We start from the raw sequence: 12,487 nt of genomic DNA on the forward strand, positions 1-12,487 counted from the left end.
AGATGCTTATAAATCAGTACTAAGCAACATCCAAACCCACAAAGAAGACATGATTCAACATTCAAATGTTCCCTGATTGCCACAGCTGCTGAGCTCTGTGCTATTATTTGAACATATTCAGAAACTTTTCAGTATTTACAAGTTGACATATTGATCTGCCTCCTGTGTCAGTTCACTACATAAAGTACAGCTTGTTTATTCAGTAATTGTGACTGCTACTTTAGTTAATGCTTTAGATTACTGCCAATGATAAAGTTACAATTCTATGTTTCCCAGTCTCATAGTTTTTTCATCAAATTTGCTAGACACAATTAAAATTATACCACAAAGAGAAAGTGCAATCAATATGTTATCCAAGTTAATGAATGAATACAGTGATAATATAGGATCATGAAATTTAAAATAGTAACACCAAACTTCAGATCAATTAGCTTTTTATATTAATTAATTTTTAAAAATTTCTTAATAAACTTAAAATGTGTGTTTCACATCTTTCTATTATACTTTTGGAAGAAAGCATAGAAAATATTTATGATTTCAATTGACAAAATTTTGTATGTTTTATTGAGAAACTAAATGGCTAAAAATCAAGCCATAGATAAAATAAGTGGTTTAGCCTAATGCATTTCCCAACATAATGTAAATAATGGTTTTAAGCATCCAGCTGTCTCCCTCATTCTTTAGCATATTAGAATAACCATTTTATTTATTTCAATTTTTATGTCATCTGCTACAATGTCTATCCCAGGCTCTTCAAAACAACAAAGAAAAAAATTCTCTATTACACTTGATGCTTAAATTGTGTTTGCTTCCAAAGAATCATTGTAGTTCCAGCTTATTTGCCTTAGGGACTATCAATTAAGTCCAAATTATTTTATGACAAAGATTTTTCCATTTTTAGATTCAGGGTAAGTGAAGTAGAAATAATGGAAATCAAATGAGAAGGAATAAAATCAAGTTTGAGATTTACCTTCTCATTGTTTATCTTTCAATTAAGCATGGGTATTCTGTCACCAGAATGTCCTTATTTGCAGATGCCTATCAAAAATAAGCTGTTTTCATTTTTTGCTAGTACATAATTTAGCCTTTCTATATAATACATGTATATACTCAGCACATTCTAATGAGTATTTTGTTCTCTCTGGTATCTAGTACTGACAAGGAATCACTTTCAGTGTGTGTGGCCAGCTTTCTAACAGTCCATTGATTTCACTGAATTTTCTGAATTTTAGAAAGAAACCAATTGATTCTCTATTCACCGTAGCAAAGCAATTCTTAATTTTTGTCAGTTTCTTCTCTGCATCCATCTTAAGAAGAAAACATATTTTTTACATTGCCCTGGAGGATTACTGACTCCCATATCAACAAGAACATTTTAAAGCTTTACCCTGGCTGTTATTTAAAATGGAAACTGCTATACCTTCAGACACTGGCCCTCTGCCATTTGCCTCCAGAACATTTCATAGTTCACTGTCAGGACTGCTGCTTTTTCTAGAAGAACATATGGGACTTTTTGAGACGTTTTTTGTAACATTAAAGTGCAGAATATATATCTATTTACATTTCCTTACCAATAAACATATTTTGTAGAATTCTAATACATTGCAGTTTCTTTGGAGTTCTCTGGGAAGTATTTGAATACTAATGTCAGAAGAAGCTTGTGATTTGAAAGTAGAAAGGATGGCATTTAATTGGAGAAGCATTTATTATCAGTACAATGTGTCTCCATTTCAATGATATCATTTTATCTGACTGAAGTGGATTTTCTACTTTTGCTTCAGTGATTTCAAACAGTCACTATAAAAAATTGAAAGGGAGGAGAAAAATCCTCCTGCACTCTGTGATGTTGATAAATAAGTCATGGGAATGTAGTAGGAGCTAGCACAAACTTGTGGATGATTGTGGCATTAAAATTGCATCCCGTCAACCTGGGAATACCTTACTTGAATTGCTGGATAAACACTCTTCTCACTGAAACACCTGTTTGGTCTGATTGTCAACATTTTCAGTCATATGAATCAAACAGATGAATTTAAAACAAGCAATTCAAATTAGAGTGTGAGTCCATCCTGTACAGTGGCAACAGTGGAAGCAGGTTTTGTTGTTTGTTCTTACAGGAACTCTAATCTGTGGTGGAGCAAGGGATATGGGAAGTTAAACTGAAACAACAGAACAACCTTCATTTTCTTTACTGGACCACTGTTGGTTCATCAGTCATCAGGGACCTCAGCAGAGAAAGTCTTTTGCTTAAAGAAATCTGGCATCATTCCAGAGCACTCAGAGATGAACACTTACACAGAAGGAAAGGGATAGTGGTGGTCAGAGCAAGATGGAAAGTGAAATTAGGAGTAGACAATACATAGATAAGCAGAGAGAGTGTTTCCCTTGTAGAAAGCCAAGGAAAATGAGTCTACTGTCCCACACCTGACAGCATTTGGTTCTTACTCTGCTGCAGATATGTTATCTGCATATTATCTTGACAAGAAAAGGGGAATCCTAGGAAAGATTCCAACAAACAAAAATGTGTACAATCAGTGGGATTGTGTCCTCCTCAACCACACAGATCATGTGCTGAGCCATTCACTCCCACAACTCAAGGGCAGGTGCATGAAACAATGGAGGAAACTAGTTTTTCTCTCTCATCTTACAAAATTGAGAAGCAAAAAATATTTGGAAAAGGCTCAAAGTATTTGCTTTCTCTTCCAATAGAGTATAATGTGTGTGTGTGTGTGTGTGTATTTCATTTCACAGAAATGAAAATTTTCTTTCATTAGTATTTTCTACCTAATATTTAATGAAAGAAAATATAAATGTCCCTATTAAATCCCAACATAGATCTAACCTGTTACTCATGAGGGCAGATGCATATTGTAGACTTTTGATATACTTGCCAACATCTGACCACCAATTTCTGCATGACATTTGATATATTCATGTTTATTTCCCCAGAAACATAAGTTGAAGAGAATTTGAGTACATGGTAAGGTCTACTGGAAGCATTGCCCAGGTGCAGAGAAAAATTGAAATATTCTCACTCCAGATTTAGACCATTGAACCCTATTTGCATATTCTACTCAACTTGTCGCACATTAGAAGAATGTTACAAGTCTTCACATGTATTACAAAACAAAACTGAACAAATTCTAAATCCTGCCAACCCCCCAGCTCAGGAAGGCGATATAAGATCCATCACTGCAGAGCACAAAAAACATGCCCACACTGCCTCACGCAGAGGCAAGCACTCCTCAAATCGTTTATTTCTAGGGGTGGTTGGTTTTGCTGTAGTCAAGTTCACACTTCACACATGATTTTCTTCAAAAATTTTTAAGTTAATTTGTCCCTTTCCCTTAATGCAGCGAAGCCTTTTTTGTTTTATAGTTTTGCCTTTTGTATTTAGAAGTGATGTCATCAGAGCCATCATAAACATGTTTATCAGATCTCTTTCTACCAATAGCCTTGTGTTTAGCTTGTTTATACAAATCCTAACTTGAAGAGAACATTGCAAGTCACTGAAATTTATTCTTAATTAATACAAATGATGAGTATTTTTGTATCTCTAGTTAAAGCACACAGTAGATCCAAGGGCTTCACAAATGTGTTGGTTTTGTGTGTGTGTGTGTGTGTGTGTGTGTGTGTGTGTATGTGTGTGTGACTGTGTGACTATGTGTATGTGTATATGTGTGTGTGTGTGTGACTGTGTGTGTGTGACTGTGTGACTATGTGCATGTGTATGTGTGTGTGTGTGTGTTAATAGGTTCCGAGTCTTCCACATGCTATGCCAGAGTTACCATGGGACCTTTTTCTTTCATTTTGTTTGTTTGTTTCTTTTAAGCTTTGTTTTGACACAGGATTTTCTTTAACTTTGCAAGACTGGGTCTTGAACTAGTAATCTTTCTGTCTCATCTTTTTGAGCAGTTAAGGTTACAATGAACATCCAAGGTAAACAGTTGCTTTTATGTAATTTATGATGAAATTTATCTGTTTTAACACAGATGATGTTTTCCATTCACCTATGATTTGTGGAAAAAGAATGACTTCTGGGTTGGGGCCATTTGTTTATGTTACATGTACATGCCGAGGCTCTAGGCCATAGGAGGAGATGACCTATAGTACTGCATTATCAGGAAGCTTGTTTTCTTATTATTGTGAAAATATTGTGAGCTCCAAGGCCATTGTTGGAGAATAAACAAACAACAAGCATGTAGACTTCATGTCATTTTACTTGTATATCATCACCAGCTATAATTCTTCTGCCTTTAAAGAATAGTCTTTATGTGCCAGGTAATAATTGAATGGGATACTACTATTACTTGTTATGAATTCTTACCACAGCACAACAAATTTCAATGTTAATATTATAGCTTTAGCATTTTCCTCACTATGGAATGAATCTCTCTTCTCAGAACTGTATATTAAATGTCAGTTTAAATTGGAATGTATGGTTAAAGTGCCAATTATGGAAATGCCCTCTTACCTTTTATACACATTTTTGTCATACTATTTTAGCTAGTACAGGTGTAATTTTTAATTTTGTTTCATTGGTAGGAGTTTCAAAATTAGATTAGTCCTCAGTATTTCATTAGGCATTTGACTTCTGCACTAAAATCTACATGGAGAATATTTTCAATGGCTCAGCTAACTTCCTCTTTGACATGCTTAGGAGAGACCCTAGCTTTGACTTTTTATGCTTTCAAATGCACTATGAATCATTCTGCCAAACTCCTGCCCTTCATGTGAATGATATATTTTATTTACACTCTAAGAAAAAAATCCATGCATGGCTATTATTAATCACTCACACCTTTAAGAATGATCTTACCATTTAGCTATTCATCAAGATTGCTATCCTTCCTGTTAGAAAGAGACACATCATAACTGATGTACAATCAAACTGTAGATGGGCTTAAATACATAGCTTTTGCTAGAATAAATGTCTCTTCATGTTAGAATTATGAGTACCCATGTGCACAAGCACACACACACACACACACACACACACACACACACACACACACACAGAGAACCTCTGTAGGATACAGCCAATCTGGGAGTTTTCTTTAAAGTATCAAAATGCTAAAGCAATGTCAGTTTATAGGTAATACATCAGCATGGTTCTGAAGAGCAGCCTACTGTTTCAAAAAAGATGTTCTTAGCTCTGACAAGGCCAACAAGACACTAGATGGTTGTAATGAGCAAAGATGCAAAAAAGTATCGGTTAAGACAGGAAAAGGACATGGAAAAAGAATATGGTTAGGATTTTATTACACAACAGTTGTTTTCAAGTATGTATAACTTGTACAGCAAGTGCACTTCACTAAAATAATATATCAGGATAGAGACTTTTAAAATGAATACAAACAGCACTTTAAAATTGTGACACATGTGAAAACATTTCAGTAAATCTTTAAAGGTTTGAAGCTTTGAAGAAGGATGCTAATTTCATTCTCTTCATCAGAATGTTGTCTCCCTCAGTATGAAGTAGTTACTCATTAGAAAATAAGAATGCCAGTAGAGGAAACTGTTGCCAGCAATGAAGCTGCTTATAATTTCTGGTGGATCTCCGCATAGTGTGGTGGAAAGAAAACTGTGTGTGTAAGAGTTCCTTGTTCTTTAATTTTTCATTTCTGGCATTAAAAATCTTCCAAATAGCAAGGTGGGAAACTGATTCTCTTACAGATAGCTTTCTTACCATTTGCTAGCTTTGAGGGGCTCTATCTTTAAAACATAAGACTGAACGTTAATTTGATGTTTATGCCCAATGCAAAAACAGGCAGCTCCAAGGAAGAAGTGATTTCAAGTGACAGGGATATTAATATATATTATAATAATTGTCTTAAGCATAGAGTGGTATTCAATGATTCTCATGTCATATTGAGGAAATGCTTCCAGTGTGCCTGGCGTTGTGTGGAATGCTGTGATTGTGAGGGAGGGTGCAGTGGAAATGACCAAAGTGGACCACTTCATGGGTAGAAACAAAGTTAAATGCAAAAACAGACTGCCATGCTGCCTCTGAAAATATAGAGCAGCAATTTCAGAGGAAAACAGGTGGATTTTATGTGATAGTTGTGGACAGGAGCTGTCTTTGACCTGATGCAGGCACTTACCAGGAGCTAGGTTAGATGCCCTTGCCTGATGTAGATGACTGCTGGAGGCTGGTAACCTGAGGTGGTGGTGGTTTTCCTAGCAAACAGCAATTTGCCTTGTCAGATTCCCGAGGAGTTCTGAGCTCAGGGTTCTGTTCGCCGATCAGAGTCCTAACTGAGGTGGGCCCAGCCCAGGCCTTTGTCTTAAGACACCGTCATCAGCACCACTATTTTTGAGGTCTGCTTTTGACCCAACAGGGATGAACAGAAATATGGCAAATAAGGATTCCCTTTTCATGGGGGTTAAGACTCGTTAATGAGAGATCTGTGAAAACAGTATCATCATGATATGCCATAGGACACAGACAATTCCATAGGAGCAATTTCATTCAGAGTCATACTTGATATATATTTTGAACATATCGGGGAAAGGCGGGAATTTTAAAATGCCTTCCCAGGAACTATGTAATTAGGTGATATACAGTGCACAGCTTATTTTTTTTCTATGCTGTATTTTTGTATTTAATTTATTTACTGAGTTTAGATCCCAGCTGCAGTTCCCCATACCTTCTCTCCTCTCATTCCCTCCCCTCATCTCCCCTCTGTCCCCACCTCAATTCACTCCTCCTCTGTTTCTGTTCAGAAGGAGCAGGTCTCCCATGAGTATCAACAAAACATGGCATATCAAGTTGCAGTAAGACTAAGCACCTCCCATTGTATTTAGGCTGGGCAAGGCAACCCAGTATGAGGAATAGGGTCCCAAAAGCCAGCCAAAGCTTTAGGGACAGCCGCCCCTTCTCCCATGATTAGGAGTCCCACAGTAGACCAATCTACACATCTGTCACCTATATTTAGAGGGCCTAGGTCAGTCCCATTCAGACTCACTGGTTGTTGGTTCAGGCTCTCCGAGCTCCTATGTACCAGGTTAGTTGTTCCTGTGGGTTTGCGTGCGTGTGCGTGTGCGTGTGCGTGTGCGTGCATGTGTGTGTGTGTGTGTGTGTGTGTGTGTGTGTGTGTGTGTGTGTATGTGTGTGATGTCCTTGACCACTTTGGCACCCACAATCCTTTCTCCCTCTATCAGCAGGATTCCCTGAGCTCGGCCTAATGTTTGGCTGTGGGTTTCTGCATCTGTTTCCATCAGTTACTGGAAGAAGGTTCTATGATGACAACTGGGGTAGTCACCAATCTGATAACAGGAGAGGGTCAGTTCTGGGTACATATAGACTACAATTTAAATAGACCTTAATCCCTAAGGAAAAAAGAAACAGTCGTTAAAAGTCTCCTAACAACACCAATAACAATAAACAAACAAAAGCCCGGGACCAGACAGTTTCAGTGCAGAATTCTACCACTTTCTGAGAAGAGCTAATACCATTATCTCAAATTATTTCATGAAATAGAAACAGAAGAAACATTGCCAAATTCCTTTTATGAGGCCACAGTTACCCTGATACTGAAACCACACAAAGACCCAACAAAGAAAGAGAACTACCGACCAGTTTCCCTCATGAATATTGATATAAAAATAGTAAATAAAATACTGGCAAACTGATTCCAAAAACACATAAAAAAAGTCATCCACCATGATCAGGTGAGTTTCATCCCTGAGACTCAGGGATGGTTCAACATATGAAAATCTGTCAATGTAATCCACCACATAAACAAACTGGGAAAAACCACATGATCATTTCAATAGATGTTGACAAAGCCTTGAAAAAATCCAACACCCTTTCATGGTAAGTGTTGGAGAGATCGGGGATACAAGGAACATATCTAAATATAATAAAAGCAATATAGAGCAAGCTGATAGCCAACAGAAACTTAAAGAAATTCTGCTGAAATTTGTAACAAGACTGTCCAAGCTCTCCATGTCTATTCAATATAGTACTTGAATTTCCAGCTAGAGCAATAAGGAGATCAAGAGGATAGAAAATGGAAAACAGAAATCAAAGTATTTCTATGTGCAGAAGACATGATAGTATACATAAATGACCGCAAAATTCCAACAGGAAACTCCTGCAGGTGATAACCAACTTCAGTGAAGTGGCTGGAAACAGTGTGCAGCATTTTAAAATTTCTACTTTTTTATATCTAACTGGTCTTCAGTAAGAATGCTACTAGAGATATGATGAATCTAGAATAGTCACACTCACTGTCTCTTGTTCTAAAGTAGTAGGAGCAAGGACCAAAAGAATGACACCCCTTTAGGGTCTGGATCACACTTGTGTCTTGTATCTCAGTCATCCAATTGGCCCAAGATGCACCCAGATTGCTCAACCATGCATTATATATAAAACTTCTCTTATTTGGGATAATTTAATACAGTCAGCATGTGCCCTTTGGTCACTTCTTAAATGTAGCATTTTAGAACAGTATTCTCTGGGATCCAGCAGTGCATAACCAGCACTGCAGCTAAAATATTCAAATGGAAATAAAAATAACTCCCCAGAAAGTTGATAGCATCCTTGTTTCCTTTGGAGAATAATTACAGAAATCAGTTATAAAGGCTTATGCAAGGGATAGTGAAACATCACCTTGTACCTTCACAGAAATGCTAATGGCTACTTGTATTATATTCTTAAAATATAGGTTTCAAAAACCCCTGTTTACAGGCTTTATAGTGCCATAATTAGTGGGCATGATGAAACTCAGAGCACACAGAGATTTGCTACACAGTGAGGAGGTATTCCCACATGCTTCCTAGGGTAGCCAAATTTATTCTTGAAGATTTACCATCCCTAATCTTGTTATTTTATAATCCTATTACTATAGTATTCAGGTAAATTGAATATATTGCATTCTTTATTTCTAGGCATTATCATGTATTTCCTGCAATACTGATTTGGACTGGTGCCATAATCAATCAATTTCATCTATCTATCTATCTATCTATCTATCTATCTATCTATCTATCTATCTATCTATCTATCTATCTATCTATCTATCTGCCATCTATTCACATATATGAATGCTCCAGGTGTAATGTGTCTATAGTAGCACACAGTGCTCTGTCTCATATAAAGCCTCAAGACAAAGCTAGCGCTAGTGTTAGGGTTTTTAACACCCAGCTTATGATTTCTTGTCTTTCATTAACTCATTATTACATCAAGAATCACGGTCTCCACTGTCTACAGATTCAACACACACATATTCCCACTAATGTGTGTGTTTATATGTGTGCAAAACAGCTACACAATGAGTTATTGAGTTGTATATGGAAAAATGCTAGGCAACTGCAAATTACAAGGATATAATGTCATCAAGGGGTTTAACGGTGACATCATAAATCACAAGAGCAAGGTATAAATGGACTGTGCTTCCCCACATTCCAAGATAATGCTGGAGCTATGATTTTAAAAGTCTCGACACTCCCTGACGACCACTCTCTTGTACATGGATAATTTGTGTTATAATTTCCACCTTCTCCAGTCCTTTTTGCTCTGCCTCATCACCTTCAAACCTTTAAAAACCCAGAAAGAACCTGCCCACCCACAACCCTGTGCCATTAAAAGAAGCTATATTTAAATATATCACCTGACTGTCCCAAGTTGAAACCTAACAATTCTGAAAACCTTGCCATTCTTGGCTGTGTGTCACATCCCTGCAGTATGACAGACAGGTGACAATACACCCAAGAATTAAGAGATTTTTCCCCTCTTGGATAACAGCATGCTTCATGCACCTATTCCTCGTTCCTCTGAGAGTGGCAAATCTAATTACATATAGTAGCCTCGTTATGAATGCAAACAGAAATGATTTTACCATTTTGCTTTTTATTCATATCTGAAGCTCAGTGAATCCAAGTAATATTCTAATTTATTTACTGTGTCCTAAATAATCCCCTTTTCTCTCTGATGCTGTCGCACAGAGGAATATATTAACATAAAATAATAACTGGTCCCAACTTTTGACCAAATTTAAATATGTCCTAGCAAAGAAAGCCCTTTTATAATTGCTTTTATGTGTCACTTTAAGGCTACGAGACCCAACCTCCTGGCAGCTTTGCTTTGGGTCTTAATTAGCCACTTAACTGCAAATTGGTTGGCGCCCTGGTTCTCTCATCAGTTATTACCCAAATAGCATCACTGAGTTAGGATAAAGGAAAGAAAGATCCCACATGTAGTAGGTCTTTCCATCATTATTGCCCTTTAATACAAAGGAGGGAATCCCACTCTAATTAAAGCTACATCCCTAATAGGCAACTGGCATCTTATCTCACTCCCTCTTAGTGAGGCATCTTAAAGGGAAAACAATCACAGTGATCTGTATTGGAGAATTCACAAAATACTTTCACCAACTTTCTTGCTTCTACATATTAGTTTACCCATGTATCTATCAATGTGTTTGTATTGGTTACCATGACTTAAGATTCATAATTTTGTTCCTTATTCCTTACTAAGGCACATACCCTGAGCTATTTCATAAAACTCAGCCAGTCACAATCATCTGAAAGGGACTTAGCATTTTCATCTTTTTGTCACACTTCTAGAAAATGAGAAGACTGCTAATTGTATTACTTGCACAGGGACTGGTTGGCAAGAGGCCAAAGCAGTGATGAAGCAGAAAAATCACCATCTAGTTACAAAACTAACTGATATATTAGAGAAATAGAAAGGGAGGTTTTGTTCTGTGAATACAAAAGTAAAGACATATGGGAGGAAGGAACTACAGATGAAGATATGTGTTGTGGAATATTAATTTAAGATGTGTTTCATTTGTTTATGCTGTGAAATATTTGTTTAATGATGCAAAGATGGGTTGCATTCTTTTATGCTGCATTTGTTTAACTCTGTGAAACTGTGTTACTTTGTCTAAAACACCTGATTTGTCTAATAAATAGCTAAATGGCCAATAGCCAGAAAGAAGAAAGGATGGGCAGGGCTGGCAATTGGAAAGAATAAATAGAAGGAGAAATCTGGGAAGAAAGGAGATCAAGGAAAGAGAAAAGAATGAAGAGGATGCTAGGGTCCAGCCATGCAGCCACATAGCCACAAGCCAGCCATGGAGAATGAGGGAAAGTAAGATATACAGAAATAGAGAAAGGTTAAAAGCCTAGAGGCAAATGTAGATGGACTACTTTAAGTTAAGAAAAGCTGTCTAGAATCAAGCCAGGCTAAGGCCAGGCATTTACAAGAAAGAATAAGCTTCCATGTGTGATTTATTTGGGAGCTGGGTGGCAGGTCCCCAAAAGAAACATACAGTAAAACAAACAAACAAACAAACAAAAAAAAAAAAACAACTACAGATATGATCTTAAAGTTTGCCCAAACAGGGCAAAAATTATAAAAGAATATGAATGCAGGCTCTTCATTTAATTACTTCTTTTGCAATGGAACATCAATTGATAAGTTTCAGATAAGTCATTTTTAACAGCTTTTTGTTTCTACTAGAGAAAAAGTATATTATTATGGTGCCTTTTTAATAATCAACAATTGTGTGTGTGTGTGTGTGTGTGTGTGTGTGTGTGTGTGTCCCTTGTACTAGTACATTTATGTACTGGAATAACCAAGTTCACAGATTACGTATGAACATACCTCAGACCTGTCTTCTTGGTCCACGGTGTGAAAGTTGTTGCTGGAGGGCTTCTCTCCAGGTTCCCCAAGCCCTGCAGTCCCACAATCCATGTATAAAATAATCACTCAGACGCTTGTATCACTTATAAACTGTATGGCCATGGCAGGCTTCTTGCTAACTGTTCTTTTATCTTAAATTAACCCATTTTTTATAAATCTATACCTTGCCATGTGGCTGGTGGCTTACCGGCATCTTTACATGCTCTTCTCCTGCCAGTGGCTGCAGTGTCTCTCCCCCTTCTTCCTGTTTCCCCAATTCTCCTCTCTTTGTCCCGCCTATACTTCCTGCCTGGTCACTGGCCATCAGTGTTTTATTTACATAGAGTAATATCCACAGCACTTCCCCTTTTCTTCTTTTTTTAAAAAGGAAGGTTTTAACTTTAACATAGTAAAATTACATATAACAAAACAATTATCAAGCAAGAATTATAGTTACAATATTAAAGAAGATGTCCTATCTATCTTATATTTGTGAGTTTAAGGTTTTATATCTAACTTATCTTTTATCATAACTGAGGAAATTATAACTATCTAGTCTTTAACCACATCAAAGACCTGAGAAGGAAGATAATGGTATCTGAGAAATGGTAGATGGATGCAAGCAACTTTCGGGAATCTTGCAAGAGTAGACCAAGACAGCTGGCAGCCTGGACAGTCACCTAATGTTTCTCAGCATTATTGGTGCATTCAAATTGGCTACAGGCCTAGAGTATCTGACAGACCATTTTCAGAAGCAGGAATTCTGAAAGACCATCTTACCCTGTCTTGGCAGAGTACAGTGGTCGCTTTCCTTGTGTCCCGCTTGTCCAGGAAAGACAGCATTGCATTCGT

Source organism: Peromyscus maniculatus, chromosome 15, assembly GCF_049852395.1.
Source record: "Peromyscus maniculatus bairdii isolate BWxNUB_F1_BW_parent chromosome 15, HU_Pman_BW_mat_3.1, whole genome shotgun sequence".
NCBI classification, from domain to species: Eukaryota; Metazoa; Chordata; class Mammalia; order Rodentia; family Cricetidae; genus Peromyscus; species Peromyscus maniculatus.